The following is a 27068-nucleotide window of genomic DNA, read 5'->3' as shown; positions in this document are numbered from 1 at the left end:
TGAACAACATGCCATCCTAAATCAAATAGTCTAACCACTTGGTTCTATCTACAGCAACAGGTTCTTTACAAGCTTTCCATGCTTTAGCAAAATTAGGATCCTCGGGGTACAAATTCTTGAGTTCATCAAACCCAACTACTTCAACCTACATTGTTGTAAGCAACAACTGTCTCCTACTTAATGCATCTGCAACCCTGTTAGATTTTCCACTTTTATGTTTCAACACAAATGTATAACTCTGCAAGAATTCTACCCACTTCATATGCCTCTGATTCAATTTACCTTGGCTATTTAGGTACTGTAATACTTGATGATCAGTATACAAAACAAATTCCTTTGGCAATAAATAATGCCTCCATTTCTTTAAGGCCTGAACTATTGCATAGAACTCTTGATCATAAACAGAATACTTCTTCTTTGCATCATTCAATTTTTAACTAAAATATGCAATAGGCTTACCTTCTTGGCTTAATACAGCCCCAATAGCGCTACCACTAGCATCACAGTCCACCAGGAATACTTTTCTAAAATCTGGAAGTGCCAACACAGGCTGTTCAGTCACCTTCTTCTTCAGCAATTCAAAACTTCTTGCAGCTGCTATAGTCCATTTGTACTCTTTTCTATCCCCTCTTATTGTATCAGTTAGAGGTGCACATATGCTGCTGAAATTCTTAATAAACTTCCTGTAAAAACTAAACAGACCATGAAATGATCTTACCTCAGTAGCAGACCTTGGAGTAGGCCATTCCAAGATGGCTTTTACCTTCTCTGGATCCATTTTGAGACCTTCAGGTGATATAACAAATCCCAAATAGACTAACTCCCTTTTTGCAAAGACACACTTCTTTAGATTAATTAATAGTTTCTCTTCCCTTAGCCTTTCAAGGACACTACGAATATGCAGTAAATGTTCTTCCAAAGTCTTGCTGAAAATTAAGATATCATCCAAATAGACAATAACAAATTTTCCCAAGAACTTCTTAAGTACCTCATTCATGAGCCGCATGAAGGTGCTTGGGGCGTTCGTCAATCCAAAGGGCATGACTAACCACTCATAAAGACCCTCCTTGGTCTTGAAGGCTATTTTCCACTCATCTCCTTCTCGAATCCATATCTGATGATAGCCACTCTTCAGATCTATCTTTGTGAAGTACTGAGCTCCGCTCAAGCAGTCCATAAGATCATCCATCCTTGGTAAAAGAAACTAGTACTTGATGGTTATCCTATTTATAGCTCGAGAATCTGTACACATCCTCCACTCTCCATCCTTCTTTGGTGCAAGTACTGCAGGTACTACACATGGACTCAGGCTCTCTCAAATCAAGCCCTTCCTCAACAGCTCCTGAACCTATCTATTTAGCTCCTCTGTTTCAGTAGGAGTCATCCTGTGAGCAGCCTTGTTAGGTAAACTAGCTCCTGGAATCAGATCTATTTGATGACTGATTTGCCTTATTGGTGGCAATCCATCTGGAACATTATCAGAGATAATATCTCCAAATTCTCCTAGTAAATCTGAAACTTCAAATGGTATTTCACTACTACCTTCTTTATCTTTCCTAGGAATCAAAGCATAGCACATACGCTGATGTTTCATGCCATCTAAAAACTTCCTTCCATCAACAAGACAAATCCTAGCACTGCTACATACCTTTTCACCTTCCTTTTTCATGGGCTTCAATTTGTGGCGAACTCCATCCTTTGTCAGAGAGTATGTGTTTGCATGTCCATCATGTATTGCATGTCTATCAAACTGCCATGGTCTACCCAACAATAGATGGCAAAAATCCATCGAAATAACATCACAGAGAACTTCATCATGGTAACTCCCAATTTTGAATTTTACTAAACATTGTTCACTTACTAGGACCTTATGATCATCTTTTACCCACGAAATTCGATAGGGCTGGGGATGTTTCTCCCTCTTGAGCTTCAGCTTAGAGACCATCTCTTCAGATACCAAGTTATCTGTGCTACCACCATCAATGATCACATCACAACATTTATCCTCACACTTGCATCTGGTATGGAACAAACTCCTCCGTTGTCCTAGTTCATTCTCACCACTTAGTAGGACTCTTTCATTTACCAAGGTCTCTCCTCTTTCTGCATCCTCTGAATGTGATGATTGTGCATCCTCATCCATATGAGCAACCCTAGCTTGGCCCTCAGTTCTCCTATCTATCCTTTCTGGTCATTGAGGGCATTCAAAGGCACGATGACCTTCTTCATTGCAATGGAAACAGGTACCACGGAAGCCTCCTCTTGCTTGTCCACGTCCTCTACCTCTTCCTCTTTGATTTCCAAAGTATTGATCACGGGAGCGGTTGAAACCCTCATTCCTCTAGTTCCTCCTAGTACCCTCATATTCATTTTTCTTTTGAGTTTCATTGTGGCCTCCAGATGATCTACCGCTTCCCCTTCCTCCTTGACCGCGCCCTCTTTGTCTTCCTTCAAACCTTTTACTCAGCTTCTCTTCAACTCGTAGGGGAAACTGGTATGCTTCTTCAACGTTGGTCATTCTTACCAGACTTAATTCTTCCTGGATGCTAGGTCGCAACCCACTGATATAACGAGCAACCTTCTCCTTATTTGCTTCTGCATGCCCCGCTCTAATCAAGAGTCGGTAAAACTCCTCTATATATTCTTGGACTGATCTTCCTGCTTGCTTTAACCCATGCATCTTCTTAAACAGATCAAGCTCGTAGTCCACAGGAATGAACTCCTTCTTCAATTTGTCCACCATGTGATCCCATCTTGTGATCTTCTCCTTTCCTCTTCTAAGTCTTTCCAGTTGAACCTCTTGCAACCAGATTTTGGCATGGCCTTTTAGTTTGGCCTTTGCAAACTTAACCCTATCTGGGTTCCTTATATCATCATACTCAAAGTATTCTTCCAAATTCATTGATCCAATCGATCAACTCATCTGGTTTCAAATTTCCCAAAAATATACCCACTTCAATTGTAGGTCTTTTCCCAAACCTAGTAATGGCCCTAAAATGCCTTTCCTCTACAAGATTTAGAACTTCCCCGTCAACTTCCATTACTTCCTCTTCATTGTCATCCTCACTATTGTCATCTGTAGCAATATTTGCTCCTCTACGAAGCTCCTCTTGCAATGCTTGTACTTGTCTCTGGAGGGCTCTAACCTCCTCAAGATCAATAGCTCTGGCCCTTCCGCCATGCTCTCTTCATGGAGGCACCTTCTAACCCGAACCCACAACTGCACAGTCCTAGTGCAAACTGCCTCACAGTCGACGTTCTGTCTACACACTCAAGAAAACCCGCTCTGATACCACTTGATGGGGACAACCCAACAACAGAATAGACACAATAGAAAGGAGGAATTATATTAATTGAGAAAATAAGCTAGTACAAATAGTGCAGAGGAAATAAACTTCAAAACATGCCCTACGGGCTTACAGTAGCATAACTCTGGAGAATATTTCTCCTTTTAGCACCTCCTCTCAAGCTCCAATCCGAATTGCCTTTTACAATGCCAAAAATATCCTTAAACAGACCCCGGAGGGTTAAGGACTAGGAGTACATTCTAGAAAGTGCTAGTAGGCATCCACCGACAAAATAGAAGGTTCCAGAAGCCACGTTAGAAGTCGGTGCAAATCTAGAAGAATCCAAAAACGGTAGCCGAACTTCTGGGAGGCATAAGTTTTGAACCGTAGCTCCGATTGACGAACCGTTTACATTTTCAGAAAGCTCTCAAAGCACTCTATAGCCCTATGGACAAGCTTCACTCGTCCTCCATTTTTCAACCCCTTTTGAGGTCATTTAATGCCCCAAACCTGAGTTTGAAGCATTCTTAGGAGGTCTCAAAAACCCGAAAAACTGCAATAACTTTCAAACCGTGGGGCCTTTTGACCTGATTCTTTTTCTGGATTGCTCTAAATCTCAATTACATTCATCTGGCCAAGTCACACCTTCTAGGTCACCAAAATGATGGCCAAATTGCATGCTCCTATTTTTTCGGGATTTTTAGATGCACTGATAGTTGAACTATGAGAGTTGGAACCTTTATTTGAGCCAAATGGGTATCCAACAATGTAAAGACATGAAACAGAAACTAAGTCTAAGTACATTTTTTTGGGTGACACAGGATTGCCCTTATACCTCTGGATGCTCCTGCATCAGACACCCAGGGTAGATTGAAAAGTAACCTTGTCACTTTATGGATGGTAGAGGAAATCCCAAATGGGAAACCTCAGCTCCTGAAATCCAACTTGAGTCTTCAATCGATCGTCCTTTCCATTTGACCAAATACTCTTCATACTACCTGTTTCTGGTACTCCTACCCACACGATGATCTAGAATGTCTTCTATCTCCTCCTTCTTAGAAGCAGGAATTGGGCATGGCTCTAAAAATAGCTCCTCATCTGCACCATCATCATGATACTCTGTTAAATCTGCAATGTTGAAAATGGGAGAAATGTGAATACCATCTGGCAGCTCCACCTCATATGCATTTCCTGAGTTATGTTTCTTCAAAACTTTGCAGGGGCCAAATTTCTTCATTTTCAGCTTGTTGTAAGTACCAACTGGAAATCTTTCTTTTCATAAGTGCACCATGACAAGATCCCCTACTTGGAATTCCTTATGTCTTCTCCTTTGATCAGCCCTAGCTTTATACTCTTGATTCATCTTGATAATGTGTGCTTGAACCTCCTCATGTAGACGCTTGATGTGTTCAACAAATTCTTCAACTTCAGCACTTGTTCTCTCCCCTTGTTCTATCTTCCTCAATTTTGGTGCAGTCCTTGGGCTATTTCCATATACAATTTGAAATGGTGATTTTCCAGTACTCCTATTTACAAAGTTATTATAAGCAAACTCTGCCTGTGGTAGAATCAAATCCGATCCCTTGGGCTTATCTCCAACTAAACATCTCAACAAATTGCCCAGACTTCTATTTACCACTTCTGTTTGGCCATCAGTCTGTGGGTGATGCGTGGAACTGAATTTCAAGTCTGTTCTCAACTTCTTCCACAATGTCCTCCAGAAATACCCCACAAATTTAGTATCTCGGTCAGAAACTATACTCCTTGGAAGACCATGTAGTCTTACCACCTCTTTGAAAAACAAGTCTGCAATATGGATAGCATCATGAGTTTTGTGGCATGGAATGAAATGTGCCATTTTGGAGAACCTATCAACCACCACGAATACTGAGTCATTACCCCTTTGTGTCCTTGGCAATCCAAGAACAAAATCCATACTTATGTCCTCCCATGGCCTTGATGGAACAGGCAATGGCTGATATAGGCCAGTATTTTGACTAAACCCCTTGGCAACTTGACAAACCTGGCAACTCTGTACAAACTTCTTCACATCCTGTGTAATTTGAGGCCAAAAATAATGTTCTCTAAGAATGGCAATGGTCTTATCCCGACCAAAATGTCCTGCCATCCCTCCACTGTGTTTCTCCTTGATCAGATTTTCCCTCATGGAACTCCTTGGAATGCACAATTGACTACCTTTGAACAACATGCCATCCTAAATCAAATAGTCTTACCACTTGGTTCTATCTACAGCAACAGGTTCTTTACAAGCTTTCCATGCTTCAGCAAAATCAGGATCCTCGGGGTACAAATTCTTGAGTTCATCAAACCCAACTACTTCAACCTGCATTGTTGTAAGCAACAACTGTCTCCTACTTAATGCATCTGCAACCCTGTTAGATTTTCCACTTCTATGTTTCATCACAAATGTATAACTCTGCAAGAATTCTACCCACTTCATATGCCTCTGATTCAATTTACCTTGGCTATTTAGGTACTGTAATGCTTGATTATTAGTATACAAAACAAATTTCTTTGGTAATAAATAATGCCTCCATTTTTCACTAAAATATGCAATAGGCTTACCTTCTTGGCTTAATACAGCCCCAATAGCGCTACCACTAGCATCACAGTCCACCTGGAATACTTTTCTAAAATCTGGAAGTGCCAACACAGGCTATTCAGTCACCTTCTTCTTCAGTAATTCAAAACTTCTTGCAGCTGCTACAGTCCATTTGAACTCTTTTCTATCCCCTCTTATTATATTAGTTAGAGGTACACATATGCCGCTGAAATTCTTAATAAACTTCCATCAAAAACTAACAAGACCATGAAATGATCTTACCTCAGTAGCAGACCTTGGAGTAGGCCATTCCAAGATGGCTTTTACCTTCTCTAAATCCATTTTGAGACCTTCAGGTGATATAACAAATCCCAAATAGACTAACTCCCTTTTTGCAAAGACACACTTCTTTAGATTAATTAACAGTTTCTCTTCCCTTAGCCTTTCAAGGACACTACGAATATGCAGTAAATGTTCTTCCAAAGTCTTGCTGAAAATTAAGATATCATCCAAATAGACAATAACAAATTTTCCCAAGAACTTCTTAAGTACCTCATTCATGGGCCGCATGAAGGTGCTTGGGGCGTTCGTCAATCCAAAGGGCGTGACTAACCACTCATAAAGACCCTCCTTGGTCTCGAAGGCTGTTTTCCACTCATCTCCTTCTCGAATCCATATCTGATGATAGCCTCTCTTCAGATCTATCTTTGTGAAGTACTGAGCTCTGCTCAAGCAGTCCATAAGATCATCCATCCTTGATAAAAGAAACTGGTACTTGATGGTTATCCTATTTATAGCTCGAGAATCTGTACACATCCTCCACTCTCCATCCTTCTTTGGCGCAAGTACTGTAGGTAATACACATGGACTTAGGCTCTCTCAAATCAAGCCCTTCCTCAACAGCTCCTGAACCTATCTATTTAGCTCCTCTGTTTCAGTAGGAGTCATCCTGTGAGCAGCCTTGTTAGGCAAACTAGCTCCTGGAATTAGATCTATTTGATGACTGATTTTCCTTACTGGTGGCAATCCATCTAGAACATTATCAGAGATAATATCTCCAAATTCTCCTAGTAAATCTGAAACTTCAAATGGTATTTCACTACTACCTTCTTTATCTTTCCTAGGAATCAAAGCATAGCACATACGTTGATGTTTCATGCCATCTAAAAACTTCCTTCCATCAACAAGACAAATCCTAGCACTACTACATACCTTTTCACCTTCCTTTTTCATGGGATTCAATTTGTGGCAAACTCCATCCTTTTTTAGAGAGTATGTGTTTGCATGTCCATCATGTATTGCATGTCTATCAAACTGCCATGGTCTACCCAACAATAGATGGCAAAAATCCATCGAAATAACATCACAGAGAACTTCATCATGGTAACTCCCAATTTTGAATTTTACTAAACATTGTTCACTTACCAGGACCTTATGATCATCTTTTACCCATGAAATTTGATAGGGCTGGGGATGTTTCTCCCTCTTGAGCTTTAGCTTAGAGACCATCTCTTCAGATACCATGTTATCAGTGCTACCACCATCAATGATCACATCACAACATTTATCCTCACACTTGCATCTGGTATGGAACAAACTCCTCCGTTGTCCTGGTTCATTCTCACCACTTAGTAGGACTCTTTCATTTACCAAGGTCTCTCCTCTTTCTGCATCCTCTGAATATGATGATTGTGCATCCTCATCCACATGAGCAACCCTAGCTTGGCCCTCAGTTCTCCTATCTATCCTGCCTTGTCATTGAGGGCATTCAAAGGCATGATGACCTTCTTCATTGCAATGGAAATAGGTACCACGGAAGCCTCCTCTTCCTTGTCCACGTCCTCTACCTCTTCCTCTTTGATTTCAAAAGTCTTGATCACAGGAGGGGTTGAAACCCTCATTCCTCTGGTTCCTGCTAGTACCCTCATCTTCATTTTTCTTTTGAGTTTCATTGCGGCCTCCAGATGATCTACCGCTTTCCCTTCCTCCTTGACCACGCCCTCTTTGTCTTCCTTCAAACCTTTTACTCAGCTTCTCTTCAACTCGTAGGGAAAACTAGTATGCTTCTTCAACGCTGGTCATTCTTACCAGACTTAATTCCTCCTGGATGCTAGGTCACAACCCACTGATATAATGAGCAACCTTCTTATTTGCTTCTACATGCCCCGCTCTAATCAGGAGTCAATAAAACTCCTCTATATATTCTTGGACTGATCTTCCTGCTTGCTTTAACCCATGCATCTTCTTAAACAGATCAAGCTCGTAGTCCACAGGAATGAACTGCTTCTTTAATTTGTCCACCATGCGATCCCATCTTGTGATCTTCTCCTTTCCTCTTCTAAGTCTTCCCAGTTGAACCTCTTGCCACCAGATTTTTGCATGGCCTTTTAGTTTGGCCTTTGCAAACTTAACCCTATCTGGGTCCCTTATATCCTCATACTCAAAGTATTCTTCCAATTCATTGATCCAATCGATCAACTCATCTGGTTTAAAATTTCCCAAAAATATACCCACTTCAATTGTAGGTCTTTTCCCAAACCTAGTAATGGCCCTAAAAAGCCTTTCCTCTACAAGATTCAGAACTTCCCCGTCAACTTCCATTACTTCCTCTTCATTGTCATCCTCACTATTGTCATCTGCGGCAATATTTGCTCCTCTACGAAGCTCCTCTTGCAATGCTTGTACTTGTCTCTGGAGGGCTCTAACCTCCTCAGGATCAATAGCTCTGGCCCTTCCACCACGCTCTCTTCATGGAGGCATGTTCTAACTTGAACCCACAACCGCACAGTCCTAGTGCAAACTGCCTCACAGTCGGCGCTCTGTCTACACACTCAGGAAAAATTGCTCTGATACCACTTGATGGGGAGAACCCAACAACAGAATAGACACAATAGAAAGGGGGAATTATATTAATTGAGAAAATAAGCTAGTACAAATAGTGCAAAGGAAATAAACTTCAAAACATGCCCTACGGGCTTACAATAGCATAACTCTGGAGAATATTTCTCCTTTTAGCACCTCCTCTCAAGCTCCAATCCGAACTGCCTTTTACAATGCCAAAAATCTCCTTAAATAGACCCCGGAGGGTTAAGGACTAGGAGTACATTCTAGAAAGTGCTAGTAGGCATCCACTGACAAAATAGAAGGTTCCAAAAGCCGCGTTAGAAGTCGGTGCAAATCTAGAAGAATCCAAAAATGGTAGCCAAAATTTCGGGAGGAATAACTTTTGAACCGTAGCTCTGATTGACGAACCGTTTACATTTTCGGAAAGCTCTCGAAGCGCTCTATAGCCCTATGGACAAGCTTCACTCATCCCCCATTTTTTGACCCTTTTTGAGGTCATTTAATGCCCCAAACCTGACTTTGAAGCATTCTTAGGAGGTCTCCAAAACCCAAAAAACTGCAATAACTTTCAAACCGTGGGGCCTTTTGACCTGATTCTTTTTTTGAAATGCTCTAAATCTCAATTACATTCATTTGGCCAACTCACACCTTCTAGGTCACCAAAATGATGGCCAAATTGCATGCTCCTATTTTTTTGGGATTTTTAGATGCACTGATAGTTGAACTATGAGAGTTGGAACCTTTGTTTGAGCCAAATGGGTATCCAAAAATGTAAAGACATGAAACAGAAACTAAGTCTAAGTACATTTTTTTGGGTGACACAGGATTGCCCTTATACCTCTAGATGCTCCTGCATCAGACACCCAGGGTAGATTGAAAAGTGACCCTTTTACTTTATAGATGGTAGAGGAAATCCCAAATGGGAAACCTCAGCTACTGAAATCCAAGTTGAGTCTTCGATCGGTCGTCCTTTCCATTTGACCAAATACTCTTCATACTGCCTGTTTCTGGTACTCCTTCCCACACGATGATCTAGAATGTCTTCTATCTCCTCCTTCTTAGAAGCAGGAATTGGGCATGGCTCTAAAACTAGCTCCTCATCTGCACCATCATCATGATACTCTGTTAAATCTGCAATGTTGAAAATGGGAGAAATGTGAATACCATCTGGCAGCTCCACCTCATATGCATTTCCTGAGTTATGTTTCTTCAAAACTTTGCAGGGGCCAAATTTCTTCATTTTCAGCTTGTTGTAAGTACCAACTAGAAATATTTCTTTTCGTAAGTGCACCATGACAAGATCCCCTACTTGGAATTCCTTATGTCTTCTCCTTTGATCAGCCCTAGCTTTATACTCTTGATACATCTTGATAATGTGTGCTTGAACCTCCTCATGTAGATGCTTGATGTGTTCAACAAATTCCTCAACTTCAGCACTTGTTCTCTCCCCTTGTTCTATCTTCCTCAATTCTGGTGCAGTCCTTGGGCTATTTCCATATACAATTTGAAATGGTGATTTTCCAGTACTCCTATTTACAAAGTTATTATAAGCAAACTCTGCCTGTGGTAGAATCAAATCCCATCCCTTGGGCTTATGTCCAACTAAACATCTCAGCAAATTGCCCAGACTTCTATTTACCACTTCTGTTTGGCCATCAGTCTGTGGGTGATGCGTGCAACTGAATTTCAAGTCTATTCTCAACTTCTTCCACAGTGTCCTCCAGAAATACCCCACAAATTTAGTATCTCGGTCAGAAACTATACTCCTTGGAAGACCATGTAGTCTTGCCACCTCTTTGAAAAACAAGTCTGCAATATGGACAGCATCATGAGTTTTGTGGCATGGAATGAAATGTGCCATTTTGGAGAACCTATCAACCACCACGAATACTGAGTCATTACCCCTTTGTGTTCTTGGCAATCCAAGAACAAAATCCATACTTATGTCCTCCCATGGCCTTGATGGAACAGGCAATGGCTGATATAGGCCAGTATTTTGACTAAACCCCTTGGCAACTTGACAAACCTGGCAACTCTGTACAAACTTCTTCACATCCTGTGTAATTTGAGGCCAAAAATAATGTTCTCTAAGAATTGCAATGGTCTTATCCTGACCAAAATGTCCTGCCATCCCTCCACTGTGTTTCTCCTTGATCAGATTTTCCCTCATGGAACTCCTTGGAATGCACAATTGACTACCTTTGAACAACATGCCATCCTGTATCAAATAGTCTAACCACTTGGTTCTGTCTACAACAACAGGTTCTTTACAAGCTTTCCTTGCTTCAGCAAAATCAGGATCCTCGGGGTACAAATTCTTGAGTTCATCAAACCCAACTACTTTAACCTGCATTGTTGTAAGCAACAACTGTCTCCTACTTAATGCATCTGCAACCCTGTTAGATTTTCCACTTCTATGTTTCAACACAAATGTATAACTCTGCAAGAATTCTACCCACTTCATATGCCTTTGATTCAATTTACCTTTGCTATTTAGCTACTGTAATGCTTGATGATCAGTATACAAAACAAATTCCTTTGGCAATAAATAATGCCTCCATTTCTTTAAGGCCTGAACTATTACATAGAGCTCTTGATCATAAACAAAATACTTCTTCTTTGCATCATTCAATTTTTCACTAAAATATGCAATAGGCTTACCTTCTTGGCTTAATACAGCCCCAATAGCGCTACCACTAGCATCACAGTCCACGTGGAATACTTTTCTAAAATCTGGAAGTGCCAACACAGGTTGTTCAGTCACCTTCTTCTTTAGCAATTCAAAACTTCTTGCAGCTGCTACAGTCCATTTGAACTCTTTTCTATCCCCTCTTATTGTATCAATTAGAGATGCACATATACCGCTGAAATTCATAATAAACTTCTTGTAAAAACTAACCAAACCATGAAATGATCTTACCTCAGTAGCAGACCTTGGAGTAGCCCATTCCAAGATGGCTTTTACCTTTTCTGGATCCATTTTGAGACCTTCAGGTGATATAACAAATCCCAAATAGACTAACTCCCTTTTTGCAAAGACACACTTCTTTAGATTAATTAACAGTTTCTCTTCCCTTAGCCTTTCAAGGACACTATGAATATGCAGTAAATGTTCTTCCAAAGTCTTGCTGAAAATTAAGATATCATCCAAATAGACAATAACAAATTTTCCCAATAACTTCTTAAGTACCTCATTCATGAGCCACATGAAGGTGCTTGGGGCGTTCGTCAATCCAAAGGGCATGACTAACCACTCATAAAGACCCTCCTTGGTCTTGAAGGCTATTTTCCACTCATCTCCTTCTCGAATCCGTATCTGATGATAGCCACTCTTCAGATCTATCTTTGTGAAGTACTGAGCTCCACTCAAGCAGTCCATAAGATCATCCATCCTTGGTAAACGAAACTGGTACTTGATGGTTATCCTATTTATAGCTCGAGAATCTGTACACATCCTCCACTCTCCATCCTTCTTTGGTGCAAGTACTGCAGGTACTACACATGGACTCAGGCTCTCTCAAATCAAGCCCTTCCTCAACACTTCTTGAACCTGTCTATTTAGCTCCTCTGTTTCAGTAGGAGTCATCCTGTGAGCAGCCTTGTTAGGCAAACTAGCTCCTGGAATCAGATCTATTTGATGACTGATTTGCCTTACTAGTGGCAATCCCTCTGGAACATTATCAGAGATAATATCTCCAAATTCTCCTAGTAAATCTGAAACTTCAAATGGTATTTCACTACTACCTTCTTTATCTTTCCTATGAATCAAAGCATAGCACATATGCTGATGTTTCATGCCATCTAAAAAATTCCTTCCATCAACAAGACAAATCCTAGCACTGCTACATACCTTTTCACCTTCCTTTTTCATGGGATTCAATTTGTGGCAAACTCCATCCTTTTTCAGAGAGTATGTGTTTGCATGTCCATCATGTATTGCATGTCTATCAAACTGCCATGGTCTACCCAACAATAGATGGCAAAAATCTATCGAAATAACATCATAGAGAACTTCATCATGGTAACTCCCAATTTTGAATTTTACTAAACATTGTTCACTTACCAAGACCTTATGATCATTTTTACCCACGAAATTTGATAGGGCTGGGGATGTTTCTCCCTCTTGAGCTTCAGCTTAGAGACCATCTCTTCAGATACCAAGTTATCAGTGCTACCACCATCAATGATCACATCACAACATTTATCCTCACACTTGCATCTGGTATGGAACAAACTCCTCCGTTGTCCTGGTTCATTCTCACCACTTAGTAGGACTCTTTCATTTACCAAGGTCTCTCCTCTTTCTGCATCCTCTGAATGTGATGATTGTGCATCCTCATCCACATGAACAACCCTAGCTTGGCCCTCAGTTCTCCTATCTATCCTTCCTTGTCATTGAGGGCATTCAAAGGCACGATGACCTTCTTCATTGCAATGGAAATAGGTACCACGGAAGCCTCCTCTTCCTTGTCCACGTCCTCTACCTCTTCCTCTTTGATTTCAAAAGTCTTGATCACGGGAGCGGTTGAAACCCTCATTCCTCTGGTTCCTGCTAGTACCCTCATCTTCATTTTTCTTTTGAGTTTCATTGCGGCCTCCAGATGATCTACCGCTTCCCCTTCCTCCTTGATCGCGCCCTCTTTGTCTTCCTTCAAACCTTTTACTCAACTTCTCTTCAACTCGTAGGGAAAACTGGTATGCTTCTTCAACGCTGGTCATTCTTACCACACTTAATTCCTCCTGGATGCTAGGTCGCAACCCACTGATATAACAAGCAACCTTCTCCTTATTTGCTTCTGCATGCCCCGCTCTAATCAGGAGTCGGTAAAACTCCTCTGTATATTCTTGGACTAATCTTCCTGCTTGCTTTAACCCATGCATCTTCTTAAACAAATCAAGCTCGTAGTCCACAGGAATGAACTGCTTCTTCAATTTGTCCACCATGCGATCCCATCTTGTGATCTTCTCCTTTCCTCTTCTAAGTCTTTCCAGTTGAACCTCTTGCCACCAGATTTTGGCATGGCCTTTTAGTTTGGCCTTTACAAACTTAACCCTATCTGGGTCCCTTATATCCTCATACTTAAAGTATTCTTCCAATTCATTGATCCAATCGACCAACTCATCTGGTTTCAAATTTCCCAAAAATATACCCACTTCAATTGTAGGTCTTTTCCCAAACCTAGTAATGGCCTTAAAAAGCCTTTCCTCTACAAGATTCAGAACTTCCCTGTCAACTTCCATTACTTCCTCTTCATTTTCATCCTCACTATTTTCATCTGCGGCAATATTTGCTCCTCTACGAAGCTCCTCTTGCAATGTTGTACTTGTCTCTGGAGGGCTCTAACCTCCTCAGGATCAATAGCTCTAGTCCTTCCACCATGCTCTCTTCGTGGAGGCATCTTCTAACTCGAACCCACAACCGCACAGTCCTAGTGCAAACTGCCTCACAGTCGGCACTCTGTCTACACACTCAGGAAAACCCGCTCTGATACCACTTGATGGGGACAACCCAACAACAGAATAGACACAATAGAAAGGGGGAATTATATTAATTGAGAAAATAAGCTAGTGCAAATCTAGAAGAATCCAAAAATGGTAGTCGAACTTCCGGGAGGCATAACTTTTGAATCGTAGCTCCGATTGACGAACCGTTTACATTTTCGGAAATCTCTTGAAGTGCTCTATAGCCCTATGGACAAGCTTCACTCATCCCCCATTTTTTGACACTTTTCGAGGTCATTTAATGCCCCAAACCTGACTTTGAAGCATTCTTAGGATGTCTCCAAAACCTGAAAAAATGCAATAACTTTCAAACCATGGGGCCTTTTGACCTGATTCTTTTTCTGGAATTCTCTAAATCTCAATTACATTCATTTGGCCAAGTCACACCTTCTAGGTCACCAAAATGATGGCCAAATTACATGCTCCTATTTATTCAAGATTTTTAGATGCACTGATAGTTGAACTATGAGAGTTGGAACCTTTATTTGAGCCAAATGGGTATCCAAAAATGTAAAGACATGAAACAGAAACTAAGTCTAAGTACATTTTTTTGGGTGACATAGGATTGCCCTTATACCTCTGGATGCTCCTGCATCAGACACCTAGGGTAGATTGAAAAGTGACCCTGTCACTTTATGGATGGTAGAGGAAATCCGAAATGGGAAACCTCAGCTACTGAAATCCAAGTTGAGTCTTCGATCGGTCGTCCTTTCCATTTGACCAAATACTCTTCATACTGCCTGTTTCTGGTACTCCTACCCACATGATGATCTAGAATGTCTTCTATCTCCTCCTTCTTAGAAGTAGGAATTGGGCATGGCTCTAAAACCAGCTCCTCATCTGCACCATCATCATGATACTCTGTTAAATCTGCAATGTTGAAAATGGGAGAAATGTGAATACCATCTGGCAGCTCCACCTCATACGCATTTCCTGAGTTATGTTTCTTCAAAACTTTGCAGGGGCCAAATTTCTTCATTTTCAGCTTGTTGTAAGTACCAACTGGAAATCTTTCTTTTCGTAAGTGCACCATGACAAGATCCCCTACTTGGAATTCCTTATGTCTTCTCCTTTGATCAGCCCTAGCTTTTTACTCTTGATTCATCTTGATAATGTGTGCTTGAACCTCCTCATGTAGACGCTTGATGTGTTCAACAAATTCCTCAACTTCAGCACTTGTTCTCTCCCCTTGTTCTATCTTCCTCAATTCTGGTGTAGTCCTTGGGCTATTTCCATATATAATTTGAAATGGTGATTTTCCAGTACTCCTATTTACAAAGTTATTATAAGCAAACTCTGCCTGTGGTAGAATCAAATCCCATCCCTTGGGCTTATCTCCAACTAAACATCTCAGCAAATTGCCCAGACTTCTATTTACCACTTCTATTTGGCCATCAGTCTGTGGGTGATGTGTGGAACTGAATTTCAAGTCTGTTCTCAACTTCTTCCACAATGTCCTCCAGAAATACCCCACAAGTTTAGTATCTCGGTCAGAAACTATACTCCTTGGAAGACCATGTAGTCTTAGCACCTCTTTGAAAAACAAGTCTGCAATATGGACAACATCATGATTTTTGTGGCATGGAATGAAATGTGCCATTTTGAAGAACCTATCAACCACCACGAATACTGAGTCATTACCCCTTTGTGTCCTTGGCAATCCAAGAACAAAATCCATACTTATGTCCTCCCATGGCCTTGATGGAACAGGAAATGGCTGATATAGGCTAGTATTTTGACTAAACCCCTTGGCAACTTGACAAACCTGGCAACTCTGTACAAACTTCTTCACATCCTGTGTAATTTGAGGCCAAAAATAATGTTCTCTAAGAATGGCAATGGTCTTATCCCGACCAAAATGTCCTGCCATCCCTCCATTGTGTTTCTCCTTGATCAGATTTTCCCTCATGGAACTCCTTGGAATGCAAAATTGACTACCTTTGAACAACATGCCATCCTGAATCAAATAGTCTAACCACTTGGTTCTATCTACAGCAACAGGTTCTTTACAAGCTTTCCATGCTTCAGCAAAATCAGGATCCTCAGGGTACAAATTCTTGAGTTCATCAAACCCAACTACTTCAACCTGCATTGTTGTAAGCAACAATTGTCTCCTACTTAATGCATCTGCAACTCTGTTAGATTTTCCACTTCTATGTTTCAACACAAACTCCTCCATTGTCCTGGTTCATTCTCACCACTTAGTAGGACTCTTTCATTTACCAAGGTCTCTCCTCTTTCTGCATCCTTTGAATGTGATGATTGTGCATCCTCATCCACATGAGCAACCCTAGCTTGGCCCTCAGTTCTCCTATCTATCCTTCCTTGTCATTGAGGGCATTCAAAGGCACGATGACCTTCTTCATTGCAATCGAAATAGGTACCACGGAAGCCTCCTCTTCCTTGTCCATGTCCTCTACCTCTTCCTCTTTGATTTCCAAAGTCTTGATCACGGGAGCGGTTGAAACCCTCATTCCTCTGGTTCCTGCTAGTACCCTCATCTTCATTTTTCTTTTGAGTTTCATTGCGGCCTCCAGATGATCTACCAGTCCCCTTCCTCCTTGACCGCACCCTCTTTGTCTTCCTTCAAACCTTTTACTCAGCTTCTCTTCAACTCGTAGGGCAAACTGGTATGCTTCTTCAATGCTGGTCATTCTTACCAGACTTAATTCCTCCTGGATGCTAGGTCGCAACCCACTGATATAATGAGCAACCTTCTCCTTATTTGCTTCTGCATGCCCCGCTCTAATCAGGAGTCGGTAAAACTCCTCTCTATATTCTTGGACTGATCTTCCTGCTTGCTTTAACCCATGCATCTTCTTAAACAGATCAAGCTCGTAGTCCACAGGAATGAACTGCTTCTTCAATTTGTCCACCATGCGATCCCATCTTGTGATCTTCTCCTTTCCTCTTCTAAGTCTTTCCAGTTGAACCTCTTGCCACAAGATTTTGGCATGGCCTTTTAGTTTGGCCTTTGCAAACTTAACCCTATCTGGGTCCCTTATATCCTCATACTCAAAGTATTCTTCCAATTCATTGATCCAATCGATCAACTCATCTAGTTTCAAATTTCCCGAAAATATACCCACTTCAATTGTAGGTCTTTTCTCAAACCTAGTAATGGCCCTAAAAAGCCTTTCCTCTATAGGATTCAGAACTTCCCCATCAACTTCCATTACTTCCTCTTCATTGTCATCCTCACTATTGTCATCTGTGGGAATATTTTCTCCTCTACAAAGCTCCTCTTGCAATGCTTGTACTTGTCTCTGGAGGGCTCTAACCTCCTCAAGATCAATAGCTCTGGCCCTTCCGCCATGCTCTCTTCATGGAGGCATCCTCTAACTCGAACCCACAACTGCACAGTCCTGGTGCAAACTGCCTCATAGTCGGCGCTCTGTCTACACACTCAGGAAAACCTGCTCTGATACCACTTGATGGGGACAACCCAACAATAGAATAGACACAATAGAAAGGGGGAATTATATTAATTGAGAAAAACGGTAGCCGAACTTTCGGGAGGCATAACTTTTGAACCGTAGCTCCGATTGACGAATCGTTTACATTTTCGGAAAGCTCTCTAAGCGCTCTATAGCCCTATGGACAAGCTTCACTCGTCCCCCATTTTTCTACCCTTTTTGAGGTCATTTAATGCCCCAAACCTGACTTTGAAGCATTCTTAGGAGGTCTCCAAAACCCGAAAAACTGCAATAACTTTCAAACCGTGGGGCCTTTTGACTTGATTCTTTTTTTGGAATGCTCTAAATCTCAATTACATTCATCTGGCCAACTCACACCTTCTAGGTCACCAAAATGATGGCCAAATTGCATGCTCCTATTTTTTTGGGATTTTTAGATGCACTGATAGTTGAACTATGAGAGTTGGATCCTTTATTTGAGCCAAATGGGTATCCAAAAATGTAAAGACATGAAACAGAAACTAATTCTAAGTACATTTTCTTGGGTGACACAGGATTGCCCTTATACTTCTGGATGCTCTTGCATCAGAGATATATCCATGTCATGAGGTAGCTCAACTTCATATGCATTAACACTGTCAAACTTCTTGAAGATCTTACAAGGTCCAAATTTCTTCATCTTTAGCTTATTGTATGTTGCAACTAGGAATCTTCCTTTCTTTAGATGAACCATCACTTCATCACCAACTTGAAAATCATGGTGTCTTCAAGACTAATCAACATTATCCTTATACTTTTGATTACTGTATTCCAACCTCAATTTCACTTCCTTATGCAAAGACTCCATAAAATTAGCAAATTCTTCTCCTATAGTGCTTCTTTTTTCTTCACCGACAACATCTCTCAAATTTAATATACCTCTAGGATTCATTCCAATAATAATCTCAAAAGGTGTCTTTCCTGTACTCCTATTCACAAAATTATTATATGGAAATTCAGCTTGTGCCAATACCATCTCTCAATTACTTGGCTTATTCCCAACTGTAAGAATTTTCCTAAGGGAAAAATTCACCCAAGAACCAAGAACTCAAACACAAGCACAAATGTAGACAAAAAATGGAGAGTATGATAAGAATAACAATGTATTCAATACTTGATACATGAGAGTACACTAGGATTGCCTGATTATAAAGCCTATAGGAGAGCTTCTAGAATGCATAAAAGTTAGCATCATGATGTGTCATACAACCAAGCACATGTCCACCAGATATGGATTATCCTTCATTAAGCATGAAAGTAAGTGCAGTGATGTGAGGATAAGCCTACAAGGGTGGGACACACAAAACAGTGTTGTAGACACCATGTGCTCAAATAGAGGTGCGTACTCTTGTGTTGTCAACATGACAAACCACAAGGTTGCACAAACTCCTAAGTGTCTCATAAATAAAAATAATAAAATAATGCAATATAATTAAATAATGTATTAACCTAAGTAAACTTAAGTAAGTGTAATAAGTAAATACTTATTTACACCAACACCCCCCCTTAAGTGCAACTAAGGGGAATGCCCTTAAGCTTATGAACTAGGATGAAGATGCATAATGGGTCCCAGCTACTAGGCCATGTTAGGTACCCATGTACATAATGAAATGAAAATCTCCCATAAAGTGGGGAAAGAGGGAAAACCTCATGGGAAAATCCCTCCCCGAAAAAGAGAGATAATGGAGGATGCAAGAATGGATGGAGTAATCAAGACCCCCTCCATTACGACATACATCCAATATATACAAAAAAGAATAAGAGAAGGAAGAGAGATAGAATAGGCTTCCCCCACAAAAGAAGAATGCCAACTAGTGAAAGCTACTCTGATGAAGAAGCTGGTCCAAGAATGTAGAATGGTGTTCCTCCCCTTAGGAAGAAACAATGCCCAAGGTACTATCCTGAAGATGTGTGCTGGCCCTAAAACTTGCTCAAGTATCCCTAAACTGATATTGAAGTTCACCCCTTCCAACTATGCTGAAAAGAATGAATGTAGATCTGGTAAGGATGTCTACTGAACCAATTCCACTGAACCATCTGTCTCCTCTACTTACAAAGAGATGTCCACTAATTGTTGTTCATAAGGATCCACAATCACACCAACCTATTCAGATTGATCGTGTAGAGAATGGACATGAGGGTCAAAGTGAGCCCTCGCAAAAAATGTAGAAGAATCATCATCAATGAGAAGATTTATGTCCCCAAGTCTGTCTCCCAAGTCAAGTGAAGCTGGAACTAGAAGATGAGATGTACCATTCTGAGATGGACCTTTCATTGTGGCAATGTAAGCATGTGGACTAGACTGATGTGACCGCTGACTGCAATTGTCGACAGAACCCCACATATCTAAACCTGTTGAAGCACTACCGCTGGTGTCACTATCAGTTTCTACTATGTATGAAGTGTGAAGAGGGGTAGAGGATAAGCTTGAAGAACTTTCCTCAAAGTGAACATCCTTCTCCACAAAAATCTCATGAGTCTCTGGATCCATAAGTCTATAAGCCTTTGCATTGTCTTCATAATCGATAAAGGTACAAGGCCTAGGTGTCAGTGCCTTGCAACTCCTGGAAGATAGATTTGCCCATGCTAGACAACCAAAGACTCTAAGGTGACTCATAACTAGTTTTCTACCACACCATGCCTCAAAAGGAGTCTTGCCATCTAAGGCTGGATGATGAGATCTATTAAGTATGTGAGTAGCACTGCTAATGGCTTCAACTTCTAATGTAGGATCAAGAGACTTGGCCTTTATCATGCAACTTGCCATGGTCTTGAGAGTCCTAATCCTCATAGTTGCAACATCTATCTTGTGCAGACTAAATGTTGGTGAGTTCTGAAGATCAATGCCCTCAATTTTGCAAAAGTTCTTAAGTCTTCTGTCTACGTATCTATTCTCATTGTCCACTCTTAGTACTTTGATGGATTTCCTTGACTTGTGTTCAACATGAGTCTTGAAGTCTTGAAGCTTGTGAACTACTTCATTCTTATGATGAAGGAAGAAGACACAAGTGAACCTTGAAAAGTCATCAACAAATACGAGTATGTAGCGGCCTTGGCTTACTGAAGTCATTGCAAATGGTCCTGCTAATACCATGTGAACTAGCTGAAGAACAACTCAAGCTTGAGAAGACTTCCCTTTATCATACTTCTCCTTGAGATTCATATCCACTAAACAAGATGAACACTCTCCCTTAGAAAATTTGATATTAGGTAGGCCTTTGACTATGCATTTTGAGAAAAGTTGCTGAAGAGAGCGAAAGTCAAGGTGACCAAAGTGCTCATGCCATAAGTTGATGTTTGAATTAGAGTGAGTTAACAAGGCTTGAGAAGAACTCTTAGGCACAAAATGGGAAAAGGAATATAGCCTCCTATTATCATTGACTTTCCCAACTACTGCCAATGAATCATCTTTGAGACTTCGCACCATCACTAAATCGGGAAGAAACTCAACCTTATGACCATCTCCAAGGTGAGTGATTTGATAAACTGATAGGAGATTGGAGCTTAGATTTGGAACATAGAGAACATCTTTGAATTTCCCATCTTCCATTTTAACATGTCCATTTCCTTCAACTTCCATTTTAGTATCATCTCCTACAAAGATGTGTGGCACCTTTGACTACTTCAATGAAGAAAAGTCTTCCTTTGAAGAAACCATGTGGTAGGAGGCACCTGAGTCAAGTATTCATTCCAAAGAAGAATTTTTGTTTGCCATAAGTGCTTGACCTTTACCCTTCAAAGAGTTAGGAGTTAAATCCTTGGAAGTACCTGGCACTTGAATCTTATTCTTCTTGAGTAGATTTTCTAACTCATCAATTCCTTTTGTCTTGCAATGATGCTCATCATGATTTGGCTTTTTACAGTATGCACAAAAGAGTTTGTCCTTCTTTTCATTACTTCTCTTCTTGTTTGAAGAAGAACCACCTCATTGAGAGGAGTCATGTTGTGTCTCAGATTGTGTTTTCTGCTTCCACTGCTTTTTCTTATTGTTGCTTTTTCCTGCTTGACTAGATGTGTGATCATCACGAGCTACTAAGGCTTTGGTCTTAGATGACTTGAGAAGGCCAAAATCCACCAAGTGATATTGTTCAACAATCAACATGTCTAAAAATCCATCAAAGGAAGGTTTCTGGTAAGTAGATCCCATGGTCAACTTGTGAGTATTAAAACTCGAAACAAAGTTAGCATACTCAAAATGTAACTTCTTTAGGATGTGATGTATCAACCTATCATCCTTAATGAGATTTCCACAATCTTGAAGAAGTGCCCTATACTCATTGACTTTGATGATATAATCGTCAATTGTGTCATAATTCTTAGGATCCAAGAGAAGTAGATCATCTTCAATTTGAAATCCCTTTTCTTCATCCACTTTACCATACAATTGTTCAAGTTTATCCCAAGCTTCCTTAGATTCTAAAAAAAATTTAATGTGGAGGAGAAGATCCCCATGTACACAACTCCTAATTACACCTAAAGCTTGTTGGTCATGAATTGTCCAATCAATGAGTTCTTTAGCATCAGTAGGTTTAGTGATTGTACCATCAACATATAAACTATATCCTTTTTCCATTAATCTACTCCATGTAATATCTTTCCACGTAGAATAGTTGCATGAAGTTAGAGGAGGACATTTAAAACCCATGATGCAGAAATGAAAGAGCAAAAAATAGAGACACAAGAAACACAGTACACACCCCCCCTTTTCATTCAATCAAAAGACCCTCCCAAAAAAGATGTTGTTGTCACTTTATAAGTAGTGCATTTACAATGAGCCACTTGTCAAAATGAACAAAGTGGACTTGCTAATTTGGCTTTTACAACTGCCTTATAAGGCTAAAATCTATCACTTAAGCACTGTAGCTGAGATTTACAACAATTTTGAAAAGAATGAAGGCTATACAATGCCAAAGAAGGCCTAATTATGAAAGTGAGAAATTTTTCCACACAACCCTAGAATCTAACTTTAGATCTATAAAGTAGACAAAAAAAAATGCACTTTCAAAAAAAAAGAACCTGAAAAGGTGACCAGATGTGCCCGTACAGAGCTTCTAAAGTTGCAAAATGCAGGATTATGTAGGTATAGTCACCAAAAAATGCAATTTTTCCAAAATTTGTGCACCAAAACTAGAAAAAAACACCACCACTAGAAAATTCAAGAAATTCTACTTAGTTTAAAAAAAAATTGCACCTAAATTGGAGTCTGAATGTCCAAGATATGAGCTCGCAAAGTCAGGCTGCCAAACTGAAAAGCAATATGGAGAGGGGTCTGAGCAAGAACTATGAAGTTAAATTTGATGGTCAAACAACCATCACAATAGTTCAAAAATGGCTTGGAATGATGGTCATATAGTCATCAAATTTAGGCTATTGGAATGCTAATGCCAGCAAAAACTTTGGCCTCTGATTACATCACCTTGTACAGATGCTAACATCACATGTACAGAATGTACAGACACAAATGACATGTCCTCCTACATATTAGTACGGATGCTGACTGGCAATGGATGACATGGTTGTCCAGTAGAATCTGATGGGGCATTGTGCTGTCTACTGATTGTACAGGTTGCGAATAGGGTGACGCCCCGTGGCGTAGGCTCGGCATTGTCGCAGAGGTGGCAAAATTAAAAACAGCGATGCCAGGTGGAGATTTTGCAGTTTTTGAGTTGTGGATTTTAATCCCACATGCACTGTGGGTCAGGGCTCTACGGTCTTTAAAGTAAATATGTCTTAAAGTTAAACCAAACAAGAGGGGCCGCCGGTGTTGAGGCAGGGCCGGCCGTGGTGGGCTTCCAGCTGGTATTTGAAATCACATCGTATTTAAATAATGAAGCCCGCAGATTAAAAGTAAACCTATGAATTAAGATACCACCAAATGTGCAATACAAGATCTGACAGCCTGTACTGCAAAAAAAATTTCTCTGACAAATAGAGTAATTTTGAAAATGCTTCCAAAAATAGCCGCAAAGAGAAAATAAATTCAGATCTGAGAAATAATCAAATAGATCCGAAAATAATCATACCCAATTTGCAAATCGAGCCTCCGAGTTTTGATTTACAAAAAAAAATTTCCTCACGGTCGACTATGCGCCAAGGTAGGCGTGCTTATAGTCAATTTTCACCGGTTCAGTGTTTCGGACACAATGGAAAGGTTAGATCTGGTGCTAGACACTCCCAATTTCTATAGCACTCCGAATTTAGGCTAAGATGATGAAGCATGCAAGAGGTCTTGAATGACTTGTGAAGAGAAAGTCTCCAAGCTCTGATACCATGTAAGAATTTGCTTAAGGGAAAAATTCACCCAAGAACCAAGAACTCAAACACAAGCACAACTGTAGACAAAAAATGGAGAGAGTATGATCAGAATAACAATGTATTCAATACTTGATACATGAGAGTACACTAGGAGTGCCTAATTATAAAGGCTATAGGAGAGCTTCTAGAATGCATAAAAGTTAGCATCATGATGTGTCATACAACCAAGCACATGTCCACCAGATATGGATTATCCTCCATTAAGCACAGAAGTAAGTGCGGTGATGTGAGGATAAGCCTACAAGGGTGGGATACACAAAATAGTATTGTAGACACCATGTGCTCAAATAGAGGTGTGTACTCCTGTGTTGTCAACATGACAAACCACAAGGTTGCACAAACTCCTAAGTGTCTCATAAATAAAAATAATAAAATAATGCAATATAATTAAATAATACATTAACCTAAGTAAACTTAAGTAAGTGTAATAAGTAAATACTTATTTACACCAACACCAACTAAACATCTTAGTAAATTGCCCAAGCTTCTATTCACAAGCTTTGTTTGTCCGTCTATTTGTGGATGGAATGTAGAACTCAGTACCCATCTTCTTCCACAAAGTCTTCGAAAAATAACCAACAAACTTACTATCTCTATTTGAAATAATACTTCATGGTAATCTGTGCAATCTCATGATCTCTTTAAAGAAAATTTCACAAATATGCTCAGTTTCAAATGTCTTCTTAGATGGTATGAAATGATCCATCTTAGAAAATCTATCCACTACAACAAATATGGAATCATACCCTTTCACTATTTTAGGAAATCCAAGAACAAAATCCATATTGATGTCAATTCAAGGTTTCTCAAGAATAGTAATAGGTGTATATAAACCAATATTTTGACTCACCCCTTTCACAACATGACAAACTCCACAACACTTTACAAATTTCTGAACATCCTTATACATTTGTGGCCAATAATACTTCTCTTTTAGCAAACTCAATGTCTTATCAATTCTAAAATGTCCAACTAATCCACCACCATGCTTTTCCCTAATTAGATTCAATGTTATAGAACTTCTAGGAATACACAACTGAATACCTTTGAACAAGATACCTTCTTGAATGAAATACTTATCATACTTACTTATGTGATCTATTAGATTTGGTGCTCTTCACTCTCTCCATGCCTCAAAAAAATCAAGTTCAGCATCATACAACTCTTTCGTTTCATCAAAACCAAAAACTTCAACCTTCATTTCTATGAAGGAACATCTCCTACTCAATGCATCACCAACTCTATTAGTCCACTCTTATGCTCAATGACAAACATTAAACTCTGCAAATACTCAACTCACTTCATATGTCTTTGATTCAATTTATGTTGACTTCCCAAGTATTGTAAAGCTTTATGATCAGTATACAACACAAACTCCTTAGGAATCAAATAATGTCTCCACTTCTTCAATGCTTGAGCAATGACATAAAATTATTGATCATACATAGAATAATTCCTTTTAGCATCATTCAACTTTTCACTAAAGAAAGCAACAGGTTTACCTTCTTGACTTAATATAGCTCTTATTACATTACCACTTGCATCACATTAAACTTGAAATACTTTTTTAAAATCAAGTAAAGCTAATACAAGTAATTCAACAACCTTCTATTTCAAAGTCTCAAAACTCTTATCAGCTCTATGTATCCACTTGAATTCTTTTTTATCTCCCCTTATTGTCTCATTCATAGCATTACAAACAACACTAAAATTCTTTATAAACTTTCTATAAAACTAGCCAAACCATGAAATGATCTTACCTCACCCACATTCTTAGGTGTAGGCCATTCCAAAATTGCTTTAACCTTCTTAGGATTCATCCTCAATCCATCAGCTAAAATCACAAATTCCAAATACACAATCTCCTCTTGCATAAAAGAACAATTTTTCAAATTAATCAACAACTTTTCCTCTTTCAGCCTCTTCAATACTTGTCTAATATGCTCAAGATGTTCTTCCTTAGTCATACTAAATATTAAAATATCATCCAAATAAACAATCAAAAAATTATCCAAAAATATTTTTAGAACTTCATTCATCAACCTAATGAAAGTACTAGGTGCATTAGTCAAAGCAAAAGGCATAACCAACCATTTAGACAAACCATCTTTTGTCTTGAAAGTAGTCTTCAATTCATCACCTTCTATGATTCTGATCTAATGATAGGCACTCTTCAAATCAATCTTCGTAAAATACCTTTCTCCACTCAAACAATCCATTATGTCATCCATCCTCAGCTTAGGAAACTTATATTTCACTGTTATCTTGTTAATGACTCTAAAATTAGTACACATTCTCCATTCTCCATTCTTTTTAGGTGCTAACACAATGGGTACAACCCATGGACTCAAGCTTTCTTTGATCAAACCTTTCTGCAACAACTCATGCACTTGTCTATTAAGTTCTTCATTCTTTGTAGGTGTCAATCTATATGGTGTTTTTTTTCTGGCAAAGTAGCTCTAGGAATTAGATCCATACAATGAGTTATGCTTCTTACTAGAGGTAAATGATTAGGAATATCATCAACAATAATGTTTTTATACTCATTCAACAATTTTGTAAATTCTATTGGTACTTGGCTATCACTATCTACTATCACTTGGTCATTACTAGCTTCTTCTGCTTGGCCATTACTACCAACACTCAGTTCTCTAGTAACTATGTCCAAACAGACTTGATTCCTTTTTATTTCCTTTTGAAATTGTTACCCATTAACCATGCAAATTATTACAATAGTACAATTAACCTCATCTAGACTTTCAATCAAAGGCAACAGTGTTTGTTTCTTCCCATTTACCCAAAGAGTATATTAATTGAATATTTCATCATGTACATCATATCTATCACATTTCCAAGGTCTACCCAACAAAATCCATGGGCATAATATCACACAAAACTTCATCAAAGTAATGTCCAATTTTGAACTTCACAAGACATTTCTCACTTACCAATATCTTATGCTCATCTTTGATCCATGAAACATGATAGGTTTGGCATGTTTCAGCCTCTGCAACTATGAATTGGTAACCAACTCTTTTCATGTCAGATTTGTAAAACTTCGATTGTCAATAATCACTTTGTAGCATTTTCCAACCATTTTAC

The 27068-nt window shown here is 39.6% G+C and overlaps 1 pseudogene; it reads right to left on the bottom strand.

Moving 5' to 3' along the window:
• Nucleotides 1-27068, bottom strand: part of LOC149561088 (SNF1-related protein kinase catalytic subunit alpha KIN10-like) — a 142714-nt pseudogene that overhangs the window by 6227 nt on the left and 109419 nt on the right.

This window comes from Cupressus sempervirens, chromosome 4 (assembly GCF_028749045.1).
Source record: "Cupressus sempervirens isolate cs-2001-9-10 chromosome 4, ASM2874904v1, whole genome shotgun sequence".
NCBI classification, from domain to species: Eukaryota; Viridiplantae; Streptophyta; class Pinopsida; order Cupressales; family Cupressaceae; genus Cupressus; species Cupressus sempervirens.
This window is presented reverse-complemented; position numbering and strand designations above follow the sequence as displayed.